The sequence below is a fragment of the Astyanax mexicanus genome, chromosome 22 (assembly GCF_023375975.1).
Source record: "Astyanax mexicanus isolate ESR-SI-001 chromosome 22, AstMex3_surface, whole genome shotgun sequence".
In the NCBI taxonomy this organism is placed as follows: domain Eukaryota; kingdom Metazoa; phylum Chordata; class Actinopteri; order Characiformes; family Acestrorhamphidae; genus Astyanax; species Astyanax mexicanus.
Window position 1 is genome coordinate 10,728,139 of NC_064429.1, and position 13,626 is coordinate 10,741,764.

General features: G+C 38.3%; 1 protein-coding gene across 4 annotated transcripts in view; it reads right to left on the minus strand.

The window, feature by feature from the left end:
- atp8b5a (ATPase phospholipid transporting 8B5a) overlaps positions 1 to 10,745 on the minus strand; it is a 39,451-nt gene extending 28,706 nt beyond the window's left edge. Inside the window, exons 1-2 of one of the 4 annotated variants that reach the window (XM_049470254.1) lie at positions 10,076 to 10,745; positions 1,234 to 1,320 (exon numbers count right to left, since the gene is read on the minus strand). The gene's annotated coding sequence lies outside the window, so the exon portion shown is untranslated. Of the gene's footprint in view, positions 1 to 1,233; positions 1,321 to 3,851; positions 3,984 to 9,856; positions 9,919 to 10,075 lie in introns of those variants that run through there. The other 3 variants (XM_049470256.1, XM_022662534.2, XM_049470255.1) reach the window with 3 other exon arrangements.
- Positions 10,746 to 13,626: the final 2,881 nt, after the last annotated feature.

The window sequence follows — 13,626 nt, forward strand, 5'->3', positions numbered from 1 at the left end:
GTGTGTGTGTTTTGCTTTCTTTCTAGACAACAAGGTATTCAAACACAGAGCCTGTGTGTGAAATGACTCTCATATGGAGACACAGAGGGGCTTTTGTGTGAGTGTGTGTATATGTGTGTAAGAGTGTGTGTGTTTGTGTGTGTGTGTGTGTAAAAGTGTGTGTGTGTGTTATAACCACTTCTTATCGATCTCTGCAACTATTATTAACCTTTACCATGAGCTCTCTCTCTCTCTCTTTCACACACACACGAGCTGCTGAGCCGACTGTATACTACTAATTTATATATATATATATATATATATATATATATATATATATATATATATATATATATATATATATATATATATATATATATGCAATATGGGCGTGGTGTTCTGGAAATGAGGTGTGTTCAGGTAGGCTAAATATATGGAGTTTTGCTTGTTTATCTTGGCAATGGAAAACACAGGTGCACCACTGACTGATTAAAACCCTGAAAATAAACAGTCAATAGTCAGATGTTCATCGCTATCTTGGTAACACACCATTTACATCAACAATAAACAGAATAGTAAATAAAATAACATTGCTGTTCCCGTAAATGAGCTGCTGGAGCTCCTTCACAGCGTCAACCAGCAGCTCAGTTTCCTCTGCTGAGAAGAGTTTGTTGAACACGTCCAGGTAGCTGCACCGTTACAATAGCAATCCACCATAGACAGAGCTCATCTGATTCTTAAATCATAAAGGAAATGATGAGCAAGAGACACTCTTATTGGTTTATTTTTACGTTATGCCCAAAAGTAACCACATCCATGATTAATAATTAAGAGAATTAGTACATGCCTTTTTTTGCATTTTGAGCTGTGCAAGGTGTACTTTTCCCGTGGTTACGATAGCAAAGACACACTGACTCACTGCCTATAGACCGCTAAAATAGGGCCTATTGTTAACTGAGAACTTTTTTTTTTTTTTTTATGATACATCTGTGTTATAATAAAGTCTAAATATAACACTAATTGTATTCTTAGCAATAATTTATTTGAATATATCATTCATATATTGTCTTTTATGACAGATCAAGCCTCATTCGAGTGTGTGAAACAGCTGACTCACACTTATTACTTATTACAGTAACTTTCTGAGACGTTCGCTGGAATTTTTTAAAGTTGCTCAACTCTGTAGGTGTTTCAGTGTGTATATATAATCAGTGTGTGTTTGTGTTTCAGTATGATTTACTGCTATATATCTACCTTTAACTCAGACGTTCTCAGGGTGATTATGCAGCTCACTAAGCCCCGCCTCCCGGGATTTCACAACCCTCAGAGTTGTGCTGGTAACTGGAGGGAGAATGGAGAAGTGAGGGATTAGCCGCTGAGAGCTGGAACAATAGAAGGAAGCTGGACTGAAGTGAGAAGGAGAAGAAACAGCTCCGGTCTGATAAACACTCCTTAACTCTTCTTATTTTTTTATTTACTAAACCCATTAAACTGAAACGACCCAAATCCTGACATTTATTATATTGATTTCACACACAATGTTCACTTACAGCGTCCGTGTGGATTAATAAACCAACTTTACTGCTGTGAACCAGCAAACAAGCAACACATGACAAACTGCGGCTGTATGATAATGTGATTCTCTGATATTCAATATTTAACAATATAATTCTCTATGTTACTGAAGAGAATAAAATACTCATAATTAATCAAGTACCAGCAAGCACGGATTTATTGAGGGGCGAGTCCAGATTATATCGCAAAATCAATATAATGTCCCACCTCTATATTAGACTTCTATATTTATTTTTTTTTAAATGGAGGACATTCTAAACTTTTCTTATTTAAAAAAAGGCTTCCAAAAGTGCTTCAACCCACTAATTACCACTTGCAATCTAATATATAGATCCTGGTTCTTCTTATTCTTGCAGTTATTGATTATTATTCTAATAAAACTAATTTTAATCAATGCTAAATGCCAGTTCTTCAGAACTAGAACTAAACAGTAGATTTTACGTTTTTTGTTTTATGAACATCTCCCACATCCCGTCCTCACAGTGTTCTACAGAGGCACTGCAACTGCAATCTCAGAACGTAAAACACCCTACAGCGGATAGTGCGCTGCATCCGTAAACCCACCAGCATTGTGGAGGACCCCACCCATCCCTTCCTTTACACAGTGTCTTCAAACAAGATACCGGAGACTCCGAGCCTCCACTCACCGAGAATCTGAAACAGCTTCTGCCCACAGACCATCAGACTCCTCAACCAGAGTTGCCAGGTTTGCCAGTTGCGGGTAAAATTCAGGGGTGGCTGGGTGAATTTTTTTGGGCTACTTTAGTTAATTTATTTTATAAAATTATCACGGCCACCAAAAAAAAAGTGTGTGTTGCCTTGGATGTTACGCCAACACAGCAGGCAAACCTGTACAAGTCTACACTAAATACAATAATAAGAACCAGGAGAACATAAGGACATAAAGGAGGACAGCGTGAAAAGGAACGAGAAATTATATTACTATTAAATGTTCTTGACTGGGATATGTTATAATATATTGTTATTATAATATTGTTAATGACAGTATTATAATGATAAATAGCAATACTGATAATAAATACCTTAACTCAATACTAAGTCGTACACTCAGAGTTAGATATGATAACAGATAAGATATTTTGGGCTACACACTAAGAAATATAAGTACAGATTTGTACTTAAAAGAGTATAAAGCTTGTCGCTGGGGCTGTACGTTATATTGAGGTACAAAAAAGTACCTTTCAGTGAAAGTCCTTTTTTGTACCCATGGTTTTTGTGCCAGTAAAGATTATAAAGATTGTAACATTATCATAAACTGTATATGTGACAAAAACTTAATGATCCAAAATTCTCTGGCTTTTAAATAAAAAATGTGCAATTAAAATATATATTGTTTAAGACTGAATGTACCCTTTGGCAGCAGGTTAAATGGTACAAATCTGTACTTATAGCTGTTAGAATTTACTTTGTACTTCAGAGGGAACAAATCTTACCCTGTAAAGACCAATACTGTACCTTTGAGGGTACAATTATGAAGAGTGTACCTTTGAGAACAAAAAAGTACTCATATCGTACCTCTGTTTTTTAGAGTGTAGTTTAAGCTTCTGAAGGGCGGCTTGTAGACTGAATTTGGGCTGGATATTTTTGTTGGACCTGGCAACCCTGTCCTCAACACACAGTGACTTAACTGAACCCCCCATTTACCCCCCCCCCCCCCACACACACACACACCCACACACTACACAGAGACTGAAATGTCTCTATACCCATCAGCAATATAATATAAGTTGTGTCCACTAAACTCTACCTCAGTAACTGCTGTGATAATGTATGTTCTATATGTTACACTTCCCTACACCTAATCTTCACTAGTATACACATTTAAACTGTCCTGTGTGTTAAACTGTCTCGCGTCTGCTGTATTTATTGTATTTATTGCAGTGTTTTAATTCTGTTGCACAATTTATTGCACATTTACACTTTATATTGTCTATATTGTTCTGTATTGCACTGTGTTGGTACTTTTCATAGTAGATTATGTCACACACACACTAGTGCCTGGCTTTAAATCACTATCACTATCCCTATACACCGTTCACCAAAAATACACCATTCACTAATGTTCAAAAAACAGTTCAACCAATCAGAGCTCTGGAATCAATTGTACAACCAGTGTATAATTCACATTCTGTTAACCTGAGTCCTCAAACCCAACTAATCCCAACCAGCAGTGCAGTCATACACACACTCACGCACACACACACACACACTCACATACACACACACACACACGTTAAAACTTTTAAAGCAGTGTAAAACACAGAACACACACTCACGTTAATATTCAGCAGTGTTTACTCCTCTCCTCATGTCCTGATTGTGAGCCTCACACTCCATACAAAACTACAGCACACACACACACACACACTCTTTCTCTCACAAACACACACACACTAACACACACAGTCACACACCCATGCAGCTCAGGGCTGTTAAAAAAAACACGCAGGGACTTGCAGGAGAATCTCAACAGCAGTGTGTCTTTCACAACACACACCCCACCCACGGGAACCTCACACACACACACACACTAACACACACACTTACAAACACACACACACACACACACACACACACAGTTTTATTGTGTAAAAGAAGAACTCTGGGATGGGTGTAAATCTCTAAACTCTGACTCTGCTTTGATTAGATTCAGATTATTTAGGAAGTGATTCAGTGAGTCACGAATCACAAGTTTTTTATTTTGATTCAGTCTTTTCTATTCAACTCTTTGTTCTGATTCAGATGTATTTTTTGTATTGTGTAAATGTTTTAAGCACCTGTGGGAATTTCAGTAAAGAAAAAGCTTCTTATCTGTGCAGTAAGTTTCTGTTTTTTTATTTCAGTAAAACACATTAAATCAGTATTACAATGAATACAAACATCAGTTTTACAAAAAGCTAAAAAAGTTTTCCTTAAAACCTCTAAACATCTCCTAATCTCTCCTCCTCTTAATCTGAGTTTAATAGAGTTATTTATTTCTAGTTCTCATCATATTAATCAACACCTGGTTTGGTGGTAAATTACTGGTAAATGTGTTAAAGTAAATCAGGTGAGCTGCTGACGGAACTGAACATAATAAAATAAACACATGCTGTCTGAGGAGCATCCAGGAGAAATCTGGAATCTCTACACTTTGTTCTTTAGCTCGGCTCACAGGATATAAAACATACTTATAGTTAAAAATGAGAGATTCCTTCATACGTTTTACTGTATCGGCGTTTATTTGCATCTGTTTAAATCATATGTGGTGTTTTTTCAGGTGAAAACGCTCAAATTGCTGAGATAAATGGATTATTGTACTTTGTGTAATTTGCTTTGGAGTTTAAAACTTTTGCACAGTACTGTACAATAAAAACTAGAGGTGTAAAAAAATATTGTATCAGTATCATATCGCAATATTTTGTTATGCAATACGGAAATGTATCGCTTTTTCAAAACACAGTACTGAATAGTGCTGGGCGATATGGGAAAAATCATATATCACGATATGGAATTTTTTTACATCACGATAACGATATATATCATGATATACCACATTTGAGTATGTTTTCAGTTATTCTTCAAAAAATATGACAAAATAATAATATTGCTTCCTTTTTTTCCAACTTTATTTCAAAGTGACATTAAACCCAACTTTTACAAATAAGAATTACTACCTTTTTATTGCAGCAATATGTAACAAATGATAAAAAACAGATGAGGTAGATGCAGTGGCTAATTTATTCAAAATTATACAGGTATTTAAATTGAGTTATCAAAATAAACTTGATTAACATTTTAAATTTTAAAGTGTCTGTCAAATAACGTAAAGCAGCGTCACGTCGCACATTTACCACATTATGAAGCTTTTTATCGCGAAGATTACTTTATTATAACTTATATAAACCAAGTTGATGCAAAGTGACCACACCAATACATTTCATCGTAGCTTACTTTATATATTTGCATGAATAATTGATGAGATTACTGTAGAAACGGTATCATCCCCACGATATTTATCATCATATCGCACAGCAGTAATACTGAGTATTAATTATTAATGTAAATATTGTAAAGATTGGTGTCAGAAATGAAAAAGAAAGAGAGAAGTTCTGTCCAAACTTTTGACTAAATAAAAGAAAAACTAAAAAGTAAAGTAACGGTCAGTTCGTGTTGCGCTGAGGTTTCATCACCCGCTGACCTTCTGAGTGTGGAGGAAGTGAGGAGTCTGAGTCATACGGCCACAGAGCCGTCACCACAGTCATCACCATCATCATCACCATCACCATCACCACTATTATCATCATCACCTATTGAGTACATTTAGAGTTAAACACTGATGTAGCGCAGAGATTCAGCTGATTAGAGATCAGGCAAAATGTTCAGAAATGCTAATTCATCTTTACCTGTCCTGGAAACTAAACTTTCACAGCTTTTTATAAAAATATATAGAATATCAGCACGGCCAAATATATTACTACATTAAAGTACCAGGATGTGTGATATATTTTGCACTAACTGATAAAATGATAAGGACATGTGACCAGAAATTAAGGAACTATGCGAAGTTTAATCTCTTAAAAGTTGCTCTTGCAAAAGTTTCTTAAATCACTACCGTATTTTACTCCTCTTTCCCGCCGTCCTCCCGTATTAGTATTTTCCCGTAAATTTCCCGTATTATACTAAATAAAAAAATATATAGGCCACAGGCGACAATGCACTGACCGCTGTGTGTCTCTTAACCAATCGTGGTGTCGGTTCAAGGAGAAAGTCCCGCCTTTCAGGAGAAACAGCCAATCAGCTTGCTGGTTTTGCGGAGAGCTGTTTAGTGTGGGGGAAGCCCCGCCCCTCCCCTCGCTGTGAATTCAGGCAGCTAGTCGGAGCAGCTGTCGTTAAAACTAATCTGGATATACGGAGATTTTTCTAAAAGAAAGGTAACTAACCATGTAAACTGTGATGAGATTGTTTCTGATAGCTGGTTAAAAAGACTCTTCTCTGAATCAAAACATAAATTAAACCCACTGTGTGTTTAATAAAATCCAGCTTGTGACTCAGTTAGCTTAACTTTAGAATTAGCTAGATAGATATTCAGGGTTTGAGAAAAATCTACATATATATATAATGCCCTGCCCTGATGTGCCTGATCAGCCAATAACTATAATTTCCAAACTCTATTAGTTCAGGGCTAGTTTTAGGGTTTGTTAGAATTTGTTTAAATCTCAAGTATTGTGGTAATGTATTATAATGTAATGTAATGTATTATTTAGAAGGGGTAGAAGAGATGGTTGAGCTGGAGAGAGAGAAAATGTGAAGAGGGCTGAAATTAACTGAACTGATCAGGAGTGGACTGAACGATAGAAAGAAGTATTAATGAAAGATTAGTAATTGTGTAGGCCCCTTAGGACTATTATTTACTTATGGAATATATCTGATCCATGTCCTTCTTGTAAATTTGTGCACCCTTCAATTTCATATATATATATATATATATATATATATATATATATATATATATATATATATATATAAAGCACAAGCACAAGTTGGGCTGTTGGGGCGGCGGAAAAAATCCCTTATTTTTAAGTCCAAAACTTGACAGGTATGAAAGAGCTCATTTGTTTTTAAACAGATGATGTGTTTTTGTGTGTTTTTCAGTGTGTGTTTGTCAGTGTGTGTGTGTTTGTGTGTGTCACTATGTGTGCGTGCGGAAACATCCTTATCAGTTTAGAAACCACAGAACACAAGAACAGAAACGTTAAATTATTAATTATTTTATACGGAGCCTCATTGTCCTGATTAATGTTGGAAAGGGGCGTGGCTTAACTGAAGTCATCTAAAGGTCAGGCTGACTAGATACCCAGCCGATCAGATCAAAGCCTGAATAATTGACCCCTCTCCCCCCACCCCTCTCTCTCAGAACCAGACAGAACCTCCTCTCACTTTACTGGATCCGGCCGCGTCCGTCCTGATGACCCATCCATTATTCAGATCTGAACAATGGGCGGAGCCACCGCGGCGCGAAGCTGTCCGTTATGATTGGCTGCATTATTAATGTGCGGTGTTTCACACCGAGCGCTCGCACGGGTCAGCGGCTAGTGCGCTAATTAGCGATGCTGCTACATGCTAACACTGTTCAAGTTACAAAGGGCAGGATTCAGTCTTACAACACTGATTAAATCACGCCCACCGACCTCACACAGACCTGACTGCCTTATCCATTCCACAAATCACCATCATCACTAACCAGGATAACAGAGCATGAAGTGTGAAAAAGCCTTGTGTCAAGCTAATGCACCATCAGTAAAGAAATCAGTAAAGAGTAAAGACTTTTCATATCACTAACCAGATACCCCTCTCAAGAGGACCGGGAGTTACCTTATATAAAATACTTTATATTATTAAAATAATTGTAATATTTCATTTCTTACACACCTGACATGCACATATCCATTAATGTAACTTTTGTAACACTGTTGCAACAGAGTCTTTGACAACTGTGATTGGTCCACTGACCATCGTATTCCCACCTTCACTGTTGTTTGGCCGCCACTGCAGAGCAATGCAGAACATTTCGAGTGTTTTAAGCTACGCAAAGTGTACTTTTCCTGTTGTTATGATAGCAAAGACACTCTGACACGCCCTAAATCAGACCTGTGTGATGTTCTAGAGATGTTCTGAGCCAGTCATCCAGTAGAACATCATAGTTTGATTAGATGTGTCCATTATTTCTTCTTCAACACATCAACTTTGATAACTATAAGCTTAGCACAGTTCTGCTAGGAGACCCTCCCAGATGCTTCATCACCATACCTCGACCAATCACCAATCACACCAGACCTCCACCAGGCAGGTCCTGTTGAGTTGTTCAGTAGGTTGGCCTATGCCAAGGACTTTTACTTTAACTCAAAGAGTTTTCTATAAATATAGCACCAGACTGGAGTCTCTGAATAGAACTGAATACAGGAGTCACTGGATCCAGGTGATCAATTCCAAATAATTTATCCTGGCAGTGATTTAAATGTTATGAACAGCAGGTTATGGGTTTTAGAGAAGGTTGTTGTAAGTATGGGTTGTAGAGTTGGAGGAAGCGCAGCTTGTTAGTTTGTTTAGTCTGCGTTAATGAATCTCCCAGACGACGGCGGCGGATAAACAGCTGATAAACATCAGGCGGTCGGTCGCTCTGAAGTGAGGCTCTTCTAAAGCGATTTCTGAACATCAGAATGAGAATCAGAATGATACTGAGCTCAGAGGAACTGCTGCTGGGATTGAGAAACTATCTTTGACCTTTAACAGGTGAAAGAAAAGTAAAGAAGAAATGATCTGTGATTTTTAGGGAAGATACTGATGGCTGTTTCAGTACGATCGCTCAATAGTGAACAGATGATAGTGATTGAGGGTGGGACTGGATGCTTGAAGTACATGAACCTTTTCAGACAAGTTTGGTCAAGCATCATCATGTAGGGATTCTGCACTCTCGAGAGGCTTATCCGGTTAGTGTTCTGATATTATATTGGGCTGAGTGATGCACTCTCGAGAGGGTTATCCGGTTGGTGGTCCAATTCTGTACTGGGTTGAGTGACGCTCTCTCAAGAAGGATATCTGGTCTGGTTAGTCTTCCTGTACTGTACTGGGCTGACTGATGCACTCTCGAGAGGGTTATCTGGTTACTGTTCTGATGTTTTACTGGGCTAAGTGATGCTCTCTTGAGAGAGAGAGGAATCTAGTTAGTGTTCTGATACTGTACTGGGCTGAGTGGTTCTGGGTTCTGTAATGTTCTGCATCATCTCTTGGAAACTGTCTTCACATTTAACATTCTGAGTTATGCACTCTCGAGAGGGAAATCCAGTTAGTGTTCTGATACTGTACTAGGCTAAGTGATGAACTCTTGAGAGGGGGATCCGGTTAGTCTTCTGAGTGATAGACTCTCGAAATGACATCTGGTTAGTCTTCTGATACTGTACTAGGCCGAGTAATGAACTCTTGAAAGGGGGATCCGGTTAGTCTTCTGATACTGTACTAGGCTGAGTGGTAAAATCAAAGAAATTCATAATTTTTAAGCGCTCAGATCAGTATATTTGAGTTTGTGGTTGTTAGAAGATAAAATGTGAAAAAGGGTTTAGTGTGTGAATATTATAAACTCCCACTGCCTGTTAGATACATCAGACTCGTAGTTCTGAGACAATCTGACACTCGAACACTGAACACACACTTCCTTACACAGCTAACTTAGAGCAGAGTGCGTTTATACACACACACACACACACACACACACACCACAAAACAAAGTAACATTAACACACACTTTTATCAAGGTGATTCTGTGCACGCCCCGGCGGCTCCCCGGCTTCCCCTGAAGACTGAAACCTGATACACACACACACACACACACACACACTTCAACAGACTTTAGAAGCCCTGACAAACCCCTCAGGCTCGAACTACAGAAAGACACTAAAAGAGAGAAATAGAGATAAAAAGAGAGAGAGAGAGGACAATGTGATCTATAACCTTTAGGCTTTACCTTCTCTCCATCCACTCCTCCGTTCTTCCGTCTGTCCGTCCGCCCAGCGTGTGTGTGGGTGTGTGAGTTAAATCCTGGGATGTTTTACTCCAGCCAGACCCTCAACACTGACTTCATGTTTTCCTTTCTGTTTCTGCCTCTTTCTCTCTTCCTCTCTCTCTCTCTCTCTCTCTCTCTCTCTAACTTTTAGTGTGTCTCACTCGCTCATTCTCTCTCTCTCTTTCTTCCTTTTACCTTTCTGTCTCTCTCTCTCTGGTCTGTCTGCCGTCTGCTCTCACTCTGTAGTGCTGAGAGGGGGTTTTGGCGTTCAGAGTCATTCACTTTCTCACACACACACACACACACACACAAAGAGACACACACACACACACACAGGATAAACACACACAGAGTGGGGAGGGACCACTCCTCAGACACTCCTCTTTTTTCTCCTTTCTGTCTATTCCTCTCTTTCTCTCACTTTTTCTCGCCCTTTTTCTCTTTGCTGTCACGCTCTGTTACTAACTTTTCTCTTTACTCACCCTCTCTTTCTCTTTTTGCTCTCGCGCTTGTTCTGTTACAATTAGTTTTAGCTTTCCGTTCCATAAACCTCTCTCTTCCTCCTCTCTCTCTCTCTTTCTCTGTTTTTTAAGTCTTCAAACTACTCCAACTACTTCTTGTTCTTTACAACAGACTCTCTCTCTCTCTCTTTCTCTCTCTTAAAGTATCAATTTCCTGCACACCAAAAAAGGAAGTGACTGTTTTTTTCGGCTCTCGAGCTTCTAACAGAGAACACTGTACCCTACACACACACAAACACACACACACACACACACACACACAATGGGCAGTCTTTATCAGCAGTGTGTGGGAGGGGGAGTGTTGGTCGGGGGGTCAGCTCTCTTTAGCTGAATCGTGGGCCAGGTACTCTGATAAACACAAGTGTGTGTGTGTGTGTGTGTGTGTTTCTGTGTGTGTGTGTGTGTGTGTTTGTGTATGTGTGTTTGTGTGTGTGTGTGTATGTGTTTGTGTGTGTTGGGTCCAGATGGCTTGTTTCAATCCCTCTGGACCCTAAACTCTAAACACTCACAACAAAAAAACTCAAAATACACATAAACTCAATGAACACACACACACACACACACTAACACACACACACACACACACACTGAAGCAGAAGCAGCACTCTCAGGGTAGACCTGCTGAAACAGAGGGAACAGTAGATATACAGTAAGACAGTTATTGAAGACGTTTGGTCATAAGGAATTAATAACACAGTTATAAGCACTGCATAAGGCATTAATAAAGTAGCTCTTACTTAGTTATTAGTGCAGGAATTGAGGAATGTAATGGAGTCATCTGCTTACCTTAAGAGGTGGGGAAACAGCATCTTCTGGCCCATTTTGGTCAAGTAATTTAGTACAAATACTTAATTACTGTACTTAACTACAAAGGGAGATATATGGTTTCCACACCTTTGGATACAGGAATCACCAGATTTTTGTAAAAAAAAAAAAAATAAGAGAGCACCTAAAAATGATGAGTTTCTTTGATTTTATCAAATTAAAAATCTCTGGAATATAATCAAGAGGAAGATGGATGATCACAAACCATCAAACCACCAAACTGAACTGCTTGAATTTTTACACCAGGAGTAAAGCAGCATAAAGTTATCCAAAAGCAGTGTGTAAGACTGGTGGAGGAGAACATGATGCCAAGATGCATGAAAAAAACTGTGATTAAAAACCAGGATTATTCCACCAAATATTGATTTCTGAACTCTTAAAACTTTATGAATATGAACTTGTTTTCTTTGCATTATTTGAGGTCTGAAAGCTCTGCATCTTTTTTGTTATTTCAGTCATTTCTCATTTTCTGTAAATAAATGCTCTAAATGAGAATATTTTTATTTGGAGTTTGGGTAAATCGTTGTCTGTAGTTTATAGAATAAAACAACAATGTTCATTTTACTCAAACATAAACCTATAAATAGCAAAATCAGAGAAACTGATTCAGAAACTGAAGTGATCTCTTACTTTTATCCAGAGCTGTATTTCCGTCCACTACGAATAGATTTTAAAAATAGTTTCCTCCAATACAACTTTCCTCTCCAAGTTCCAAGCAAGGCCACACACTAGATAAAACACACACACATACACACACACACGGGCAGGCAGATAACCCGGAGTTGATGTAGAGCAGGGTTCCTGATTCCTGGCCTGTCAGACAGCAGTTCTTCTGTATTTACAGCAGATGCTGAAGACGCTGAGTTTATCCCGGCTGTTTATGGATAAAGTAAACTCCTCTACCGTCAAAACTCACCCATATCAATAAACTACAGCGGAAAATTACACATCCTTAAAGGTCAAAGACTCTTCAGACTGCAGGAGAAGACGATGCACGGCTGGACGGATCAGCAGATTCACAAAATCTTGGAAGCCTCTACTGATAGATTTACAATCATTAACAAAAGCATAATGCATAATGCCGATTGGTGCAAAACTTAGCATTCAGTAGGGGTGTGCCAAATTGAAGCGTACGCAATAATATGGTGCCATATCACCCACCCCTAATTATCACATCAGGGTTCTACTTTTTTACTGTTGTTATCCAAAGAAAAATTCACACTGTTCTCATTTTACATTATATATCTACTAGAGACAGATTATATCTGTCCAGTATCATTTATTTTACTTTAATCCTGGATATATGGAGATATTTGGAGGTGCGTTATTAGTAGTTCGCTCCTTATAATCCGGTGCTCCTTATGTATGAATTATATCAGTCAGGTATGAAGAAGCAGTAAAAACACTCCACTGAAGTACAGAGTTATACAGGAGTTTTTTAAGTGAAGCGCTAACCGCGCTAACCGCTAGCTCTTTTGCTATTCAGAGTTTAGTATATCGGACTGTATTCTGAATGTAGTTTGCCATGGTAAAACAAACTACATGGCACGAACTGCTAGCTAATAGCACCCTCAGGGTTCCTCAGTGTAGCGCTATCGGGTGACATTAGCCGCTAATGCTAATGCTCCAGCCTTTAGTGCTGAGAAATCTGTAAATCTAAGCTTACTGTAAATAAACAGAAGTGTTCAGGAGAGAAATCTGTGTAGATTAATATCCAGCTAACTTTAAAAGAAAATGTTTTTTTTGCTCCCAGAGGTGAGACCTGCTAAATTAGAAGGGAACATGGCAGCACCCCTGTTCCTTACTAGTGTTATAATCCAGTGCAAAAATGCCATGTGAATGTGAATCACTTTGAAAGGTTTTTATCAATGCTAAAGTTTTTTTTATGTCTGACTGATTTATGAGAGGCTGAATGTACAAAATCAGACAGAATTCACCTTTATGATTTTACTGTATACAGCAATTTATGGACAGATCATGTTGTTGTGGCACAGAACAGACAGACAGGACTGTCAGCACACTGTGTTTCATCAGGTATAAGCTCAGCTTCCTACAGGTGTATGGTTTACTTCATTCCAGTTCCAGTATGTTACATTACAGAATATACGATGTGACTTTTTAAAATTACATTAATTATTATTGTGTAAATGCTTGTTTTGACAAGAA